At 39.5% G+C, this 15,099-nt stretch overlaps 1 long non-coding RNA gene across 1 annotated transcript; it reads left to right on the forward strand.

Annotated features, from left to right (window-relative positions):
* Positions 1-1,033: 1,033 nt before the first annotated feature.
* On the forward strand, positions 1,034-6,360 carry LOC135314192 (uncharacterized). Its single transcript, XR_010373640.1, has 3 exons — positions 1,034-1,292; positions 2,503-2,597; positions 3,644-6,360. It is a non-coding gene; the product is annotated as an uncharacterized LOC135314192 (long non-coding RNA).
* Positions 6,361-15,099: the final 8,739 nt, after the last annotated feature.

A 15,099-nucleotide genomic window follows, 5' to 3' on the forward strand; every position in this document is an offset into this window, starting at 1 on the left:
TGACATTCCTCATTCCTTGCTGTTAACCTCTTTCTCACAGCAGTCTTTTGCTGTTGGTTTTCTGTTTTGCATTTATCTTCAGCTGCTTGCCTTTGCTTTGCAAAGTCATTTGATGGTAAAAAAAGTTTTTCTCCTAAAGTTGGAACACAAAAACCTCTGAATATAACCAGTTTGGTCAATGTTAGCTGTACAGAGGGCTCAAATCTCTAGGAACTCTACTGAGGGGAGGGGGAAGAGAAGTGGTTCTGGCTTCTTTCCCAATAACGTCGAAAACATAATATCCTCCTTCAGTACCCACAATAATGTTGCAAGCCTCTGCTGCTAGTTCAGTGTGCAAGTGTAAATAAACGTGAAGTACAGAGTTACACTTTGGATAATATTGGGCAATCACGATACCAAAATATTTATATTGTATGCTTATGTAACCACGCTATATTCTTGCAATGTCCTTGGAAAAGTCCTTTGTCTATTTTCCTACATACTCCAGTGAATATACTGGTAGTGACACATCTTTTGATATGCCCATCGTGTGTGTGCCCCACGTAGGACTTGCTGCCAGCATTTACTTAAGTCCCTTAGCTTGGGGCATGACCAAGAAGGTCTGACTCCAGGCTGTGGAAATGCTGCAGCTTCTACCCTATCTCTCACTACATCATCTCCTTGTGCTACTACAAGTAGCTACAGCTAGAGGGATGGGTGGAAATTACGCTTCCAGCAGTGTTGGAGCAGGGTAAGTTGAGAGGGAAAATACCCTAAGTTCCTTTTTGGTTCAGCCACATTAAAACGGCATTGTTGATTATTGTCCCTAGGCAAGGATAGCATTAATTCAGCACCCCTACTCCAACTGTCTCGTAAGATTCTCAAGGCTGCTTAAAATTCAGTTGAATCTCAACCCCACCGTCGGAGCCGGCGCGCCAAGAGATGGCAGCAGAGAGCCCCGCCGGGAGCGCCGCCGCCGCCGCCCGAGCCCCCGGGCGCGCCGGCCCCTTCTTGCCACCCCGAGCTGAGGTCTGGGTGCGTTTGGAAATTAAAGGCGGATTTAGTAATCTTAAAGTGACCTGAAAAAATCTCACCTCAGTAACTGGCCTGTAAAGACAACAGCACTCACCCCTGGAAGGATCCCAAGGCTATTCACCTTCCTGAAATTTTTATCATTTTTATGGCAAGAAAGGAGCTATAGCAATGACCAGGGCTAGCTCCTTCAGTAAGTGAAAAGCCCTGGAACATGCCAGAGCTGTTCAAGGAATGGAACAAAAAGTAGCTTCTTCAACAGTGCAGCAGCCAGCCTGCAGGTAAGCGGTCCCTCCGTGCTGCGGTGAGCCGCGGTGAGCTCTGCCAGCACCGTCCGTGCACGCCCCTCACACCAAGACAAGCCCCGCGTTCCCCTGTTTTGGCTCCTCAATACGTTTCTATCCTGTTATTTTTTGCTTGGGAAAACAGTTCGTTGTCCTGCTCTGATAAGGAAGTCAGATGCCTTCTTCCTCGTTTTAGTTGCTTAGCGGCCAAAAACGCCTGTCACGCCAAATCATGCGCTTTGGGTGGTTCCTCTATCTGAACCACATGCACAGTTAGAGGAAATGCATGGGAGACTGTATCTGAAGCTCTCATTCACATCTTGACACAGAATGGGCTTGTGCCCATACGTTCCTAGCTAGAAGGCTAGGAAGAGACACTTGCCCAGCTTTCCAGCTGCTTTGGGGTTGCGTACAAGCTTGGAGAACTCAGGGAACAAATCCTCTCCGTCCCAAAGCACAAAAATGAACAAGTATGGAAAACTAGGAGGTAGCTTTGCATGCCCAGTTGCCCCCAAATTCCTGAATAATCATGTTTGTTCATGGGAAATTTGCTTTTCTTACATCAGCTTTGGCAGCAGTTGATATAATGGAAAGATGTCATAAAGGCTATAAATGACATTAAGATCTGGAATGTTGCTGCTGTTAAATTAGTATTTGTACTTTCTTACACAGCATTGTGAGTTTATGCCGCGCATTAAAAAGAATGGTATCTCTGCCATTAGCGTGAGCTCTTACTGCTCTGATAGCTGACCTTATAGGTATGTTAATGAATACTTTTATTTGCTATTTAACATAATGGGTGAGGAAATAAGCTTTTCTGTACTACTCTGTAGGACTAGCCCTCCTCTATTTCTGTATCACCATGCACAATAGGTTCCCAACATGGGTAACTGCTAGGGCTGACTTCTAATGGGCAAGATTTTTCAGGAGTAATTTGAAGAATTGTCAGGGAAGGGCTTGCTTCATTTACCAGTCTTCTAGACTGGCCGCTCCCCGTGGATGTAATACAGGGTAAAGAATAGGGACAAACTCTAAGTAGGAGGCCAAATACATTTCAGAGTGGCTGGAAAGCTCTGAGTACTAAAGAACAGTAGCTGGGGCCTGGAGAACTTTTAGCTTTGCAAAGGTCAAACAAGATGAATATTTATCCGAAAAGCTGTACAAAACTATCAGTCCCACCATCTGAATCTCTACTGATTTCTTCCAGACTTGTCAAAACTTTGATACTGCAGGCTGTTTCTTCTCTGATTACACACAACTAAATCTCCAATTGTGTTAGTCTCCAGTTCTGACTTGGGTAAGGTAAGGTGATCACCACTGTTTATTCCTGCATGAAATAGGTATATAGAGCTGGACTTCTACAGAACAATGGAAAAGGAAAAAAAGTTGGTTCTTTTTGTTTCCAGGCCTCTTAACCCATTTTTCATTTTGATTCTATTTTATGAGCCTACGCACCCTACACCCATGCATACACACCATCTCTCTCTCTTTATCCAGTATTGTGAGACACTGACCTTTCATTGTATCCAAGGTCTGCTCTTGCTGGTTTACTGTCTTTTTTTGTTCTGCCATCATAGCCAGCATAAATTCTCTCTTCTTTTGAGAAGATCCAACATCAAGGGGTTAATTCTGTCATGCATCATTCTTGTGAATTGGTAAGAGTGATGCTTGTGCATGACACACTCCAGAGGTTTCTGCAGGATGCAGATGAGGTGAATATTTTAGTTAAGATAGTACCACATAAATTCTTTTCTAACAACTCTCCCCTTGGGAACTGCAACCCCATTTAGACTTGTAGCGACTTGTCATCAAGTATGAGACTTTGAAATCTTCTAAAAACGTAACCTAAAAATAATATCCCAAAAGTTGTAGACGCAAAAGTAATATAAAGTTAAGAGATTAAAAGCCTGTAGAAATCAAGCTATTATAATGTCAGGATAATTGTCAATCCTTTCTGAAAGTCTTTCAATGGATTATCAAGCACAGCTGTTTTTTTTTTTTAATTACTATCTTCAGTGATACTTCAATATCCTTGATTTGCCCTTAAATATCAAGCAAAGGCACTGTTTGATTTATGACTATTAAAATCTCTTTATTAATCATATTGTAGGGATTTCACAATACATGTAACAGCATGTTGACCAGCAATAAAAACCAGAACCTCATTCACACTCACAAGTGAGAGTTACCATTACCTTTTAGCCATCAGACTAAGCAAAGTGATGAACTCCTTTAATGAACAGGTGAATCGGGGGTCAAACCAATTAGCAGATAAGCTTTTATTTAAAAGAGAGGTTTCAAGGTTTTTGTGAGAAGGAAGATAAAGCTTTTTCTTTCATTTATTGCAGGCTGTTTGAGAGAGGTTTCATCAACAGGAACACCGCACTGAGGCCAGGTGGTGTGTACCGTCAGTCTCTACCCCTGCTAAGAGAAAAAAATGATTTGGTTCTTTGTGTAACTGTACCTACCAGGCCACTCGGCACAGCACTGAAGGGACTGAACGTTACTGGCGTGGTAGGATCCTGGTAATTGGACAGAGTAAGACTGAGAAAACAAGACACAGTAATGGTTTGAAACTTAGAGATAACAGGAGTATGGCCAGAAACACAAAATTGTTCTTCAAAAAAAAGCACAATCCCTATCCTGTAGTAAAATATCCACTGAGGGGTGTGTGAACACGTATAATTCAATTAATGCTTCCTACCCAGGAAAGCATTAGTGAGAAAGGTACAGGGACAAGAACTGCAAACCATTCTGCAGAAACAGGTTGCAATTTCTTGCAGCATGTTTTAGTGTACTCTTAGTCCATGTGATCTAGCTTGTTACTTCTTAGTGGATGTGCTTTGTTTCCTTTAATTACTTCCACAAATGGTCAAAATATTAGGTTTATTTTTTTAGCCTAGTTTATATAAATTCCTTTGTCCATGTAGTTGTCACAGAGGACTTTGCTTGTTGTGTTTCTTTCTGAAAACTTTTTCTGAAAAGCATTGATAGGAAAGTTAAAACACCTGCAAGATAGTTAGTAGGAGAGCTTTATTTGTAATAAACACAACATTTAGAATTGAAAACTATCTAGCACATTCAGCAGCCATCCAATCAAAAGCTGAAGGAGGATAACCTACCTGAAAACCACAGTTACCAACCTAACACATATACAAGTTCTAATCCTCTTGAAAAGAGGGATTTAGTAGCCTAAAAAGCTGTATTCCAGTTCAGCAATTTCAGAGTGACATTCAAAGGGATTACACAGAAGAGTTGAATGATACTTAAGTGCTCTTAGGAGCAGGTCACAAAATTTTGCTTTCCCTTTTGTACTTCTGCAAAGACCTTGGTCTGTACTCAAGCTTTGGTTTCTAGAAGCTCTTTTCCAGGCTTGCTCTTCAAACTATTATCCTTTTCTCTGGGTAAAATATTTTGAGTTTCATAGGATCAGATGCAACTGTTAAGAGGAAAACACAATACCTACTGTATGCAGTTTAAACTCAATTTTTTTCTTACCAGTGTCTCCCATTTATTTTGTGTAGGCATTCCTCCAGAGCATACTAACTCTATTCTTATTATTAAGTAACCCAGAACAATGGATGGGTGATCAGCCTGAACCTTGACAGGAAATAATTTACATCTATTTCACAATTTAGTAAATAATTATTTCACAGTTATTTCAGTTGTGTCTTTATCTTTTTAATCTTTTATCATCACAGAGAAAAACCGTGTTACTCAAAATCACACCCAAGCTGTCCATACAACATCACTATCCACCGTCTGACAAATCAGGAACATGGCCAAAAAACCGTGTGAATCCTTATACAGCCCTTCCTTTGTTTACACTACACACTTCCAGTATTTTCACTGTATCTAGGCTTTCTGTGATTATAGAGATGGTGAGTCGGAGTGTTCAGGAACATGGGTGTATAATTCACTTTGTAGTTTAAAATAACATAGTCCTCTAATTGTAATTTGGCATGACTTAGAAACATGCCAGCAAGGGTAAGTGACTTATACAATGCCCACAAATGTGCTAAGGTTAGATAGGAATCAGAAACCCAGAATGATGGATGAATCCCCTGGTGTGCACAAGAGATAAGAGAAAGTGAAAAGGAAAAACACATTATGAGGCCAGCTGCGAAACCAGGCAGAAAAGGCTTTGCAGGTTAAGTCTACGTAAGGTGAAAAGGGCAAGCGGAGGAAGACTCAGAGCCTTCATCACCATGACCACCAGAGAGACCACCCAAAGATTCTGCACATGCGCAGGCAAAGAATTAAGGGTGAGGAAAATGTAAATTGATTCCAGGAAAAGGCAGGGAAAATGTAAATTAATTCCAGGAAACCATTACCATAATGATGTAATCAGTAGCAGAAACAGTATAAGAGGATGAATATTGAAACAAGGGGGGTGTGTGCCTTTGGAGGAGTGATCCCCCATGCACCTGGCGCCGAAATAAGCGTACCTGCTTTATAACTCTTTGAGTTGTGGATTTTGTTCCACTGCTCAATGTGAAGAATTGGATTAGCATTGTTACATCCCCGTTCTATAATGATTCTTGAAGTATTTAGGAGATACTCCTTGATGTCAAGAGCTGGGGCACAATCAGGTTACATTTTGTTTTATATCTATTTCCAGCATTTGTAGTTTTGGAGAAAAGCTTGAAGTTGTTCACATGTAGAATAGTCTAAAAGTGAGGTAAATTAACACCCCATTTGGAGTCTTTAACCTTTAAAACAATCTCAAGGTTTTTGCAAGAGCTTTCGAAGAAATACAAGGATTTAGGTGGAGGATAGCCTTTAGAAAATGTTGAGGCTTTGTCCATAATGGTTCTGCAGTCAACGTATGTATGATACACAGAAGTAATACTTGTTCCACCTTTTTCCACTGTAAAAAACCTCAAAATTCTTTCAAGCGCTACATTTGGCAGCCCAGCTGCGTATCTGGAATCTCAGCTCTCACCACAAGAATCACATTGTACACCTATCATGCACTTGACCATTTATTCTACTTTTTGTCAGATCAGCAGTTTATGATGCTAATTAAAAGTAAATTTACTTATCTCAAACTATTTACTTTTATTTTTTGACATGACATTAATTCACTCTTCTGAATGAATTAAGAGTCTTGTCTGCCTGTGTGTCTTTTCAAAATATTTTTCCTCAGCTATCTGGTCACTCAGCCCTAAAACAATCTTGAAATATTATCATGAGATATGATAGTACATGCTGTAAATATTGTTTTCATTATTTAAACACACAACACCCTTATTTATTTCTTACTTAATTTAAATATAATGACCAGTTCACGGATAAGTTTCCAACTAGAATAATGTTTAAAAAGTGATAAAATGAGGAAAAACTTTTAATTTCATCAGGTTCATTACAAAATATTTAGCTTGTACTGATTCTTACAGTAAGTACAGCATCCTAAATGTTGACCCTGTTAAAGATGGAGGAATGGATGGACTTGTTCTTCTAGTGCTGTGTGCAGTTTTAAAAAGGCCCGTGTCTCATGGTGTGGTAGTGTGAAGTTTGCCCTGCAGTAGAAGCCCTGAAGTATCTCCACTGGCACAGTGAGCTAGTTTTACTGTTTAGGCAGCACATTTCGCTCAAGCTCATGTGAGGGGAGATGACACAAGAAGTGTAAAAGAACAGCAAATGCTTTTCCAGAATAGGGTAGAATGGAATATATGCCAGCTGCACAGTATCTCAGTACGTGCCAGTGCTGGAAGTTGAATTTTGTCTCCACTTCCCGTCTGTATACAGTTGACATGCTCTCCTTTTATAAGGAAGTGACACTTGCACTGTTTCATCCAGTAATTTCATGCAAATACTAACACATCAGAGTTGAAGCAATGACTTATTTTACTCTTAAGCATGATGAACAGGAAAGCAACACAGTACAATTCCTGTTGACGTGGTATAGACAGATCTCTACGTATCCACAAAATTTAATATGAATGCAAATTCAAGCTGTCCTGACAAATGTTTGGATCTCAAACTGTACAGTCCAGAGCAAGTGCTGTCTTGGGAAGCTAAAACAATAGCAGAGTCAAATTGTTTGGAAACATGCTGTTACAAATACTTCAGATTATTCAAAGTTTGCCTCTATCTGCAATTCACTACAAGCAGCACTTCTTGCAAAGAAAATAAAATAGAATATTTAATTATAAATTAATACCTTGGACCAGCTTAAGGTTACTTATATCAATGCTCTATTCAACAAACTGCTTGCGCATTGAACAGTATTGCTGATTTTCACAATTTTATATTTGAATTGCCTAGGAATTAGAATGAATATTGGACCATTTGCAGACAGGAAGGGCCAGGAAAACTATCAGAAACCATGCAGAAATAAAAAGAGACAGAAATAGTATGTGTGAATCAGCAACACGGGCACCAAGTAGAAGAAATAACTGTTAACACGTGACATGACTCATAAGATTTCACAGCAGATATTCACAATGAAACAATAGAGACAATCCAAGATGCACATACTTTGATTTCCTTCAAAAAGGTTTTCTTATAAGGTATTAAAAGGTTAATGTGATACATTACAGCAGAAACTGTGTTGTCCTGTGCAATGGGACTATTCACTGATGTGTTCTTTTACAGCCTAGGTTGCAGTAAAGCCAAGTATGCAACTATGTATACTTCCATGCAACAGGTTCTTTCCTGTGTTTCTATCCAAGATTATTAAGATTATTGCTATTGATTCCTCGAAAAGAAGGGAAACTGCAAGGAAGTAGCACTCAGCTTTTCTGATGAAATACTTAACCTATTAATTTGAAAAGGCTGTATAAGACTAATGGTGATTCTCGCAGCAATTACACCTCAATCTGTTTTGGAAAAAAAGAGGCATATTAACAAAAGTGTCAAAAGGCATGAATTACTTTCCAGACCATCGTGCTCTTGCTGCAGCTCCCATTGACCACAAAGAAGCTGACAAATTATGTGCTACCTTTGCTCTTTGCCTTCACATTCATAACATACTTAGAAATCACTTTCTTAAGTTATTTATAAAACCTGGTGCAAACTTGCGATCCTTGTAGTAATATACTACCTCCCCACCATAATTTTTCTTCCTTTTGCTTGATATCTACAAAACATTTTTCTTACCAAAGTATAAAAAGCAGATGACAAAAAGGAATAATTCCGTAATTTTGTTTCAGCTGAATCTATATTCCTGTTCTCACTAGCTATGCTGATTTTTCTTAACACCCCTTGCAACTGTTACAAATAATAAAATGTGAGAATCTAAATCTCTCCTGCACTTCTTTTGTCTTTTACTTCCATTTTAGTTACGCTTAAATACTTCTAACTCCCAATCAGAAACTCATTATTTAACAAAGTCATGCTAATGTCAGTGAGCTTCAGATCAAACATCTAATGTTAACAAAGCAATTACAGAACTTAATTCTGCCCCACTTTTTAAGTTAAATGTCAAATAATTTTTAACTAATTTAAAAATTCAAATGTTAAGTTAGTGCCATGGGCTTCATCCTGTTCAATTTAAGCATCTATAAAAACATGCTTTTAAAGAAAAACTCCCCATTGATACCCCGACAACAAATCCATAGACTTCAGGGAAAACTTTCACACTGACTTTAGTAGACTTTAGACAAAAGCTTTATAACTTGAGGAGCTCTGTTACAAATGGTTCTGTCCAGGGCCATCTGCCAACGTAATTCAGATGTGAAAGAGGTTGCATCCTGAGAAAACTGACCTTACTGGTTGGCAAAGCCTGAGAAGAACTGCCTTAAAGAAGCAAAATAGGAGTGCTTTGTGCCACTGCCCTTGCTTCTTGCAGAGGAATGAAAAGTGTATGTTGGTAAGAGGAAACGTTGGCCAATATCCAACTAATTCCTTTTATTTTTCATGTCTTTGATGTATAATTTAAATGCAACTTCCTCCCCTTTTTGAAAGGCTCCATAGATCAACGTTTATATGCACATGTTCCAAAATGCTACTCAAAACTATTTCCTAATTATATCTGACACCAATGCGTACCAACTGGTAAGAAAAATCAGTAACATGCCTCCAGCACTAATAAAAAAGTTCAGGTACTTTCTCCCCATTGCCATTGTTTACCTAGAACATGAGCTCAACTCACACCTACCTGGAATAGTCATAAACATCAGCAGACACACATGTTTGCTAGAAATGGTATATTATGACTGCCATCATTGCTTCACTATGCTAGGGTCCTATAAATGATATAACTGGAAAGAGTACATTCTTCAAGGTTAGTACTGAGGGCAGAGTGGTGGGAGCAGAAAGTTTGTTCATTTTGCAGATGAGCTGGAAATAATTTCCAGTTCATCTAGGTATCTTTCCTTTGTCTAGCACCTTCAAGAAACAGATGATTTCCTTTTGAAATCAAACAAGTACTTCCCCACACCCCCCTTTACATCATTGCATTAGACTGATTTTGACACAACCTTTGTTAGAGGCATGGGAAACGTAAAGGCATTAGCTGATGACCATGGATACCATGCTGTATATCACAAAACAGATGTTCTTGGTACTTCAGTGACTGGTAGAAGCTCTGATGACAAAACCATAGGTTTTGTTGCCACTTGGGAGTTTAATACTTGAACACTTGTTGCCGAAATTATTTGCAACTAGAATTCCTGGTGACAGTTACATCCCTGGGGGTATTTCACTGTCAATGTAAATGTCTAGCTGAAGAGATGAATATATGACAAGCAAATCACTTCATTACTCTGCAAACACTGTTTCACGCCAGTCATTTTAATACAGTAGGAAGTTGTATTTGACTTGCAAGGGTCTCATCAGCAAAGAACTAGTCATTCGGGGTGGGTGCAGAGTCTCCTAAAAATACTGGAAACTACACACAGCATTTGTATTATCACTGCCTTCCCTGATGTGCTAGGTATGCAATAACAATTCTTTCTATTTCAGATACACTATTAACCCTGGGTCTTCCTGACCTTTTCACAGCCAAGAAAGGGCCTTTCAGCCCTTTGCAGCAATGAAGCATTGAACTAGTTCGGTAGTGTAAAACGGCCACAGGGAGTCCTGTCTCCGGACCTTTCTAATTGGTTCTTTTCTCTTTTGAAAAGGAAGAAAAGGGAGAAGCTAGCATACAGTTCAAACACATATCTTGTGGTTAGCTGCTGCAAAGCATTTTTACGGAATTAATTGGTGAGCATTTCAGGGTGGTCAAATACATTCTTTCTGTAGCTGCCTGACAGGATATGGAAGAGGCCAGATTTTCACTGATACAATGGGTAAAGCAATGGATGACTTATCTCAGATTGACTTATCTCAGATTGACTTATCTCAGATTTTATTTCAAGAAAAATCAACTAGTTATGCCCATCACATGTTTTTTTAAAGGAACCATTTCTCACCTTGTGCTTGCTGGTGATTCATTCAAGAGATTGCAGTATGGACAAGGAGCTTATACTTTTTTCCTGGAAGAAGATTTTCCACAGTTCAACCCCCTCTTTTGACATTTCCCTGCCTACTATACCAGCTTCACGTTGACCAGCATTTTTTTCTTCATGCCAGAATAGACACTTGCCTTTCACAGTATTAGAGTCTACAAAATCATTTACAAAAGTCATACCCTAGAAGACTTAAGACCTTATGTCATACTAAAGGCTGAGATGCAAATAAGAGTAATTTTGGAGGACAGCATGGTGGTAAAAGGTTTCTGTCATCTGTGTTTGGAAGTAAGGATCAAACCTCAACAATCCAAATGTAAATCTTGCCTGCTAGCATGTTTTCTATAATTTTTCATGGTCCATCAGAAGGTATTGGTGGTCTACACTGTTTTGGTTTCACCTCCTTCTGGTGAGGAATGGAAGAAGCCTAGCTTCTACGGAATTATAAATCTGAGTTAACATTTGTATCAAGGGGCTGCAATGACCTGAATATGGAAAGAGTGTGAACGCAAGAAGCTGGCAAGGCTGGCAATGGTGAAATGAATGGTGGTTTGCTACTATAAAGAGAAGAATGAGAAAGAAAGCAAGAGGATGTCACAGGTAAATAGCATCATAAAAAGGGGTAAGTATCTGTAGGGGAATAGACAGGGATCGGCGACCGGAAGATCATGGGCTGTGACGGAAAGATAGACTCCTCCCCATAGGAGTGGCAGGAACAGGAAGCGCAAGAGCTATATAAGCGTGTGACGCAGTTAAATAAACGGACATTTTGTATCCATCATATTGATGTCTGTGCATCACTGTCCCCAGGGTGGGTAGAGCCCTGTGTCCTGGAGATATGCGGCCCAAGATAAGTTCTCCCATAGAAGCGTACAGCAACAAGTATCTTGAGCTGTCACCCTCTTCCTTATGATTCCTGTTAGGTTGCCTTTTTTTGCCTGTATAAAGAGATAACAGAAAATTATTTCCTTTTGCCTGTATGGAGCTGGCCTGTGACTGGAGAAAGTCCTAAGACAATAACAGTAAAGCAAGGGGCTGTTTCATAAGGACCAGCATCAATCATTGTGAGCCCAAACAGTCTTTTGTTCTGTTTGCAAAGTACTTGACACAATAGGCTTGTCCACAGTCAAGATTCTGGATATTGCAGTAAAATAAATTAAACAGTCAATTGGGTTTCATGAATAGTAGAGATCCATTAGTATAAAAGCAGCTGCAAAATCAGATATGAATTTAGTCAAAATTTGTGAAGACATCACTTACTGAGATTAGCAGTCTTCTGCAAACTGAGCTATTCTTTTGAACTTTTGAAGCAGTTCTTCAACTGATTGGGAGCTTTTGGACAAGTTATCTGCATTACAAAGGAGGCACTAGCAGCCTCCACAAAATATTGATAGGAAAAATCTCGTGCCAGAATTTGAAGTGTTCAGTTGAAGGTTGACTTCATTGCTCAGCAGCATAAACTAAATTCCTCTTGCCAGACTTCTAATGGTTATATCTTTTAACAGCAACGTTAAGACAACCTCAAAGAAGAACCTTCATCTTTGAATCACAGTCATGACATCATAGCTTTTACAGTTTGCAAGCACATACTTTGCCTTGTTGTGCCTTGTCATTCATTTAGAAGAAACCATTTCAATAATTGAGCAAAATGTAAGGTTAATGGCAAGTAAGGCATGCAGTTACGGTTTAGTAACCGTATTGTTAGAACATAATAAGCTAAGCTTCAAATTTAGTACTGTAATTAAAAAGTGTGTTTGGTCAGCAGCAGTGCTACTAAGGTGAGTGAAGAGGACAGAGGTCTTGAAAAAAGAGATGCTGCTGCATGTTTCAGACTCCAGTCTGGTTTTGAGGCTAATGGCTTGTTTACAGCAGGAGCTATATACAGTTACATTCCATACAGTTGCAAATACTGTTTGATACAACTTTCTCACTCTCTACTACACCATGCAAGAAAGGGGTCATGTGATAACATTAGACCTGGAATATCTCTTCTAATCCTAAAGAAGACACTAACATGAAAAGAAGGAAATACTATCATCCCTAACAGCATCCACCTTTCCCCAATTCACTGCAGAACTTAAGCTGGAAATCTTCTTTAGCTTCCAATTAAGTATTTCAAGCAGTTTGTTTGTGCCAGGGAAGTTGCCGAAAAGTCTTTTCAAGGATGCAATGTTGAAATGCAAGGAAAGAAAATATTTCTTTACCAAATGTACAGGTCTTCGGACAAGAGACCCACCATTCTGTCATTTAATATCACAGAACCACACAATGGTGGGGGTTGGAAGGGACCTCTGGAGATCAACTTGTCCAACCCCCCTGCTTGAGCAGGCACACCTAGAGCTGGGGGCACAGGACCATGTCCAGGTGGGTTTTGAATGTCTCCAGGGAAGGAGACTCCACAACCTCCCTGGGCAGCCTGTTCCACTGCTCTGTCACCCTCACAGGAAAGAAATTTTTTCTCATATTCTGGTGGAACTTCCTGTGTTCCAACTTGTGCCCGTTGCCCCTTGTCCTGTCGTTGGGCACCACTGGAAAGAGTCTAGTCCCATCATCCTGACACCTGCCCTTCAGATATTTATAATTATTGGTGAAATCCCCCTCAGTCTTCTCTTCTCCAGGCTGAACAAACCCAAGACTCCTAGCCTTTCCTCATAAGGGAGATGCTCCAGTCCTCTGATCATCTTCGTAGCTCTCCGCTGGACTTGCTCAAGCAGTTCCATGCCCTTCTTAAACTGGGCAGGGGCAAAACTGGACACAGTACTCCAAATGTGGTCTCACCAGGGCAGAGTAGAGGGGGAGGATAATATCTATCAGTTCCAACTGCCTTGTGTCTTACATACTTTTCAAGAAAGAAGTGCTGGGCCCCGGGTTTTCATTCTTGTGAATGGCATCATGAAGCAAGACATGATCCTCAGAAATGCTGAAAGCAGAGGGATGTCTTCACAGCTCCCTGCTAGCAACTTAACTATTCATAGGAACAGAAACGTAGGGTGCTAGGTTGCCTCTGCAGGCTAAGACCGAGAGTTTGGCCAGGTAGATGTTTGCGGTAGTGGTGAACAGAAAGAGGTTTTCGTAAAAATGTGAAAAGAACATTAAAAATTCTAAAGAGCAAAGACAGAGAGTGCTAAAAGCAGACTGAAGGTGGGCAAGCAAAAAAAATTACTTACATATCTAGATTGTCAGGACACAATATTTTGCATTGGGGAAGTACTATCTAAATCAATGAACCTTGGGCTTCAATCCTGATATGTGATATATACAAAGTCCCGAAGGTAACAGTGGATTCAGCCATTTGACAGGTGCTGCTCATATGAACAGCACTGAAGAATCAGGATTTTAATACTATGGAAATTACACACTTGTGCCCCCACCATTCTTAAACATAGTACCAAAACTACTACCAAAGCTTCAGTATTTGACTAAACTCCTGGAGTATGGGCCTTTTCTGTAAAACTAATGGAATGTCTCTACTGTCGCCTTAGTTATGACAAGCAATTCTGTTGCCTTTTTACTACTATTAATGATTCTGTTAAGAAAGGCCTTATTCCTGAACTCCTCTATTCATTTTTTTGGTATCTGAATAGACTCAAAACCTTTAAAAAGGGTGGTAAACAAAAAACAAGTGTAGTTTCTAACTTCCTTCATATGTACTCTGTCCCCATATATAGCTATATTAAATAAGATTTGCGTCTACTGAAAATATTTTTCAAGGCATGGTTAAAACAAAACAGTCCATCTCTTAGAAAGAAAACAGCTCTGACAGAAACTTATGTTACAGCTGCAGCAAAGCCCTTTGGGCACACTTCATTGCAAATTACTGTGCTTCTTGGGTGGTTGAAGGCATGAGACCATCATAACAGCCCTGAGGTAGCCTATCATGATGGAATAAGGCACACCCTTATTGTGTTTTAGTACTCAGATGGACCACACAATTAATTAACACTTCATTCACTGTGTTTTATTGAACCTAAGCCATATTGTATTTTACAGTTCTACAGTGACGTGAGCTACTGTGGCTTAAGAGTAAACTACAAAACAGTAGTTTTACGCACTTCTGTTTTGGCTAAGAAAGTATAACTTCATTTTGTTATTTATAAGATTTGCAGGTTAAACAGTTTCATTAATTCAGTGCATGAAGTCAGCAGGACCTGCTGAGATAATTTAAGGATTCAGTGTATGGAGAACAAATCTCCAAAACTGCTCCTAGAGCAGTGAGACAGCACGTTTATGCATTTCCTTCCCTTTGTACATTAATCCATTGGATCCTTTTATAGCTAACCTTAATTGGTTAAAAACTAAAAATAGAGTGAATAGCAGAATCAAATGGAAAATTTGGAAAAAGTGTAATTAGGAAACCTAATAGTGCTAAATACATTAACGAAACTGTATTTAGTGCTACTTTTTTT

This window comes from Phalacrocorax carbo, chromosome 7 (genome assembly GCF_963921805.1).
Source record: "Phalacrocorax carbo chromosome 7, bPhaCar2.1, whole genome shotgun sequence".
Lineage (NCBI taxonomy): Eukaryota > Metazoa > Chordata > Aves > Suliformes > Phalacrocoracidae > Phalacrocorax > Phalacrocorax carbo.